Raw genomic sequence first — 5,476 nt, forward strand, 5'->3', positions numbered from 1 at the left:
AAATTGATACAACTCTATTTATAAAAAGAAAAGATAAAAAAAATTAGTTATACAGATATATATTGATGATATTATATTTGGGTTTACTAATGAAGATTTATGTCAAAAATTTGTCAAGCTCATGCAGGGAGAGTTCTAGATGAGCATGATGAGAGAACTCACTTTCTTCCTCGGACTTCAGATTAAACAAATAAAAGAAGGGATCTCCATCACCCAAAGTAAGTATACAAGAGAATTATTAAAGAAATTTAGAATGGAGAGCTCAAAAATTGTAAGTACACCTATGACCCCTTCTTGTAAATTAGAAAAAGATGAGCATGATAAAAATATTGTTCAAAGCTCTATAGAGGCATGAAAGATTTTTTATTATATCTAACTACTAGTAGATCGATATAATGTTCAGTGTATGCATGTGTACTAGATATCAATCTAATCCTAAGGAATCTCACTTAAATGCTATTAAGAGAATTTTTAGATACTTAAAAGGAACACAAAATCTAGGTCTTTGATTTTCAAAACAATCTTCTATGGACTTAATAGGTTACACAGATGCAGACTTTGCTGGATGTGAACTAGATAAAAAAAATACTAATGAAACTTGCCAATTTCTAAGAGTAAACTTAATCTGTTGGTTTAGCAAGAAGTAAAATTTGGTAGCATTATCATGATCAAGGTCGAATACATTGCAGTCAGAAGTTGCTGTGCTCAAATCTTGTGGATTAAGCAACAACTCATAGATTTTAATATTGAACTTAAAAATATCCTCATAAAATATGATAATACTAGTGCCATCAATTTAACCAAAAATCCAATCCAATACTTTAGGTCAAAGTACATTGAAATTAGACATCATTTCATAAGAGAACATGATCAAAATAATGATATAATACTTGAATATATAAATACTGAAAAATAACTAGCTAATATTTTCACCAAAGCATTAAATAAAAATAAAGTTTATAAAATTAGAAAGAAATTGGGCATCTAAGACCCTTCTGCTTGAATTTCAATCAAAATTTTACTCTCAAAATTTTTCTAAAATTTTTTGACATCATTATCTTAATTTTGGGAGCCATCTATCTTTTTTTTAGATTTTTTCAAGATAATTAAAAATCATCAGTGCTATTTAGATATCTTTTCAGATTTTTTTTTATTAAAATACTCAATCAAAAATTATATCAAAATTTATTTAGATTTCTCATGATCATCTCAACTCGATATGACCAATTTTATTTTTTTTGAATTTTTTTTATTTTTAAATTTTTTTCTCATCGTCTGAACTTTTTTTGGATAGAACGATCCATGTGGGACATTCCAATTGATCAGGCAAACTGATTTCATGTGAGTCAACCCATTTTCTATTTTATTAAATAAGCTTTTGGAGTATCTCAAACCCCAATACCCTTCTTCTTCCTCTCATCCCAAACCTTGGAATCTCTTTCTACATCTCTCCAAACCTCAAAATCTCATAAAATCATGGATCACTCTCCCCAAATTTCTTATTCTCATAGCTCATCCTCTTGATTTCCCCCAATTCCAAACCCTAACCCATAAAATCTATGAGAAACTCTCCAAAATCCTCTTCTCCTCTTAGTTTCTCTTCAATCCTCATCCTTTTCTACCCTCTTGACCATTATCCATCCTCTCCTTGGGATATGGCCCCCAAAATGAGATTGCCATAGAGAAGAAAGTCGGTTAGATCCTTGGAGGTTGAAGAACGGAAGAAGAAGGCAGTACAAGAGCCAACCCAAGTATCTCCATCGGTCAGTCCAAGTAAGATTCCTTTATCTGCAAGGAAGGTTGCTTTGGAAAGAAATGTAGATTTCAAGTTTTTGAGGTATGATAGTTTTTTAATTGGAGAAAAATTAATCAAGTAAGGATGAAAATTTTTTCTAAGTTTGTCTGAGCCAGTTTATATTGATTTGGTCAAGAAATTTTATTCAAATTTGATTTTCTCTAATGATTTTTTGAGGTCTGCTGTAAAGGGAGTCCAAATTATTTTGAATGCACCTAGGCTAGGTAGACTCCTTCAAATGCCTTATGAGGGTAGTTGCCTAGATGAGCTATCCAAAAAGAAAATTGGACTTAGGACTATCCTTAAAAGAGAAAATATAGAAGAATTTCTAAAAATTGAGTTTAAGGATCCGAGTGTGGAGATGAGATTGCTCCACCACATGGTATCTAAGATTTTCTTCCCCAGAGGGAGAAGATATGATTTGATAATTGGTAAAGATATTTGCTTGATGCATCATGTTATTTCTGAGACTCCCTTGAACCTACCTTTCCTGATAATCGATGCCATGAGGGAGGCCTTGAACAGATCCAAGGCTCTCTTGCCATATGGTATGGCTCTCACTGTGATTGTTAGGGAGTCTGGAGTGAGTTTTGAGAGGAAGATTGTTTGTAAACTGTCATACACTGATACCTACAACAACTACTCTCTTCAATGCATAAGATTTGTCAGAATAGATGGTCGTTGGGCCAAGGGCCATGCAACTGCAGTTGAGGAGGAGGATGATGATGAGGAGAAGCATGCTGAGGGAGAGGGTCCATCTTCACCTGTGCCCAGGCAAAGTCCAGTTGATCACTCTATTTTGGAGTCTGAGGCAGGATCCTCAGTTAGAGTACCCCCATCGAGCCGTACCATGCCATCATTTAGCTTGAGGGATGATGATATGGGATTGTTGGCTAAGAGAGTGGCAGAGATTCTATCTATTCAGTAGTAGTAGTTTCAGGATCAGATTCTTCAGCAGCTTCATCAGTTTCAGCAATATCAGGAGCAGATTCTCCAGCAGGTGCAGTAGCAGCAGTATCGTCAGGCTCTACCAAGTTCTTTCTCTTATCCTTCCTCAGACTTTTCTATCATACCACACATATCTTCATTGATGGAGCTCTTGTCTGATCTGAGTACTAGACTGGAGACTGTGGAGAGCTTCCTACTTAAGTTCAGTGATAGAATTTTTGATATTAAGAAGAAGATCAGACGGATTTTAGATTCTCTATCAGGAGGAGCAAGCACTTCGACAACTACTTCTTCACCTCAGTTGGATGATTTAGCTCGAGAGATAGAGAGACTCCACAGCCAGCTTCATTCTTCTCTTGAATTGATTCGGACAGACATCAGAGACTCTAGAGACTTCATATCTGCTAATCTAGATGGGCTCCGACTTACAGTGAAGGGGATCTTATCCCAGCTTGATGCCATTAGGACTCAGCTTCAGTCTAGGCCCTCTGCATCTAGTGAGCCAGCCTTTGTTTAGTCCATTACTTCCGTCCTCTGGCATCTTCCTCTCAGACCAGACCTTTCGATCGAGGATGAGGCTGATCATGTCTCACCTATCTTGATCTCATGCTTGATGCCCAGTCTCACAGATTTCATCATTTTGTATTAGGTTACTTGGTTATATTTTGTAAATTGAATGTATGAGAGCTTTATGCTCATTATGACTCTTGTAACATCTCTTTTTGGTGTTAATGAATGAGGTTATTATCATTTTATTTGGCTCTTTTCTTTTTTGGATGAATGAATGGATGAAAGCCTATTATACTTGAATGAATGCACTATTACATTAATACCTAATATGCAGTCATGAAAAATATTACTTCCTTTAGTCTATTTTTTTGATGATGTCAAAAAGAGGAAGAATGATATCATAATGGAGAAAGTAGGGTATTGTCTATCTGAATTTTTTTTAATTTACATGCTCTTTTAAATTTTTTATTTCGATACAATATTTTGCACTGATCCGCCTCTGATACGTCTATTTTTTACTCTGATACATCTATTTTTGTCCTCATTTTGATACTATTTAAAAACTTACTCTGATACATCTATTTTTCTTGAATACTCTGATAATTTTATTTTTTGCATCGATACCAAAATGACTCGATATATCCATTTTTGATTCTACAAAATACTCAAATTTTTTCTCTTTTAACTCTTATTCAAATGATTTCATTCTTGCTTTAATATCAAAATAAGAAAAAGAGAAAGAAACATTCTTTTCATATTTATTGCTCTGATACTAAAAATAAAAAAGAAAAGAATAAAATTCTTTTATGAATCATCCTTTTACAAATTGAATACTCTTTATATAAGAAAGGGAGAGATCTTTTTTAAATAATCAAAATGATTATTTTTATTTGTCTCATACAAGAAAGGGAAGGATTTTAACTGATTAAGAATAATCTTTAAAAAAACTCTGATACCTTCACAAATGAGTTTCAGCAAAATGAATTGAAACATTAAAATTATTGAAAATATGTATCTCATGATTTTCTATCTTTGGTATATTTCTACAAGTGCTTCACAAATCCAAATTTCTTGAGCTTTAAAAATTTATTTTATGAACACTCAAATATTTTGTCATTATCAAAAAGGAAAAGATTATTGCTTCAAGAATTAATTTTGATGATCGCAAATCATTTGAGGGGACTACTAATGTATTTTTTATTTTTGGAGAATATTTTTATGATGTTTCAGGTAGTCCAAAAGATTAAATTTGAAAAGCTTCATCAAGTGTGCCAAAGTTGAAGTTTCTACAATTTGGAGAAGTTTTTGAGACTTTTTAAGAGTATCCAATTGATTTGAAGCCATTTGAGAGTATTTGAAAGTATTTTGGTAAGTTTCAAATCTTAAATGTATAAAAAATTAGGTTGCAACAAAATGAAATGACCCATTTGGATCATCTCCTTTCATTGGGTAGTCGGTACGCTTCATTTTGGCTCATGACACGCAATGGGATGACCCATGTAGTGAGATGACCCACCTGAGATGACTCCTGAGATCCTGAGATCAAAATAGAAAGTCTGATTTTCAGACTGGCCAAATGAGGCATCCCATGAGACTTTCCAGTCACAGTGGGATGACCCATCTGGGACGATCCATTCTGGACGAATTCATAATGGCTAGTTTTCATTCTATTTTTGATATATTTAATATACACTAAATACTCTCCAACAGCTTAAAACCAACTCTAAGATATTCTCAAGGATAAATGGTGATTATAAATGCTCTCTTGAAGTAAAAAATCAAGAGATTAAGCAAGCATTCAAGTTCAAATCTGAGAAAAGCTCTATCAGCGCTAAAGAGAAAAATAGAAGTATTTAATCACTTCACCAATCACTCTCCAGCTATAATCAAGTATGCAATTCATTGAGAATATTTAGCAAAAGCTTCTTTCCCTTAAGTATTATATTTTTATTGCATTTATTGCGTTTATTTAAGGAGATATTGTGCTGAATTTTTTATACCCTATTTTTCTCATATTGTATTTGAATTTTTGAATTTTGGGGGGGTTTCAAAACTCAGATAGGTTGATCCAAACCTGAAATCAAAGTATTGAGTATTGATTTGAAAAATAAGTGTTCTTACTTGAATAACAAGAGTCAGAGGTGTCCGACGTGTTGTATTCTTGAAATCTGTTTAGTGGATTGAATTTTCAAGTAGGAACTTGGAGAGTTGATGTAGGTGCAA

Source organism: Elaeis guineensis, chromosome 3, assembly GCF_000442705.2.
Source record: "Elaeis guineensis isolate ETL-2024a chromosome 3, EG11, whole genome shotgun sequence".
Taxonomy (NCBI): domain Eukaryota; kingdom Viridiplantae; phylum Streptophyta; class Magnoliopsida; order Arecales; family Arecaceae; genus Elaeis; species Elaeis guineensis.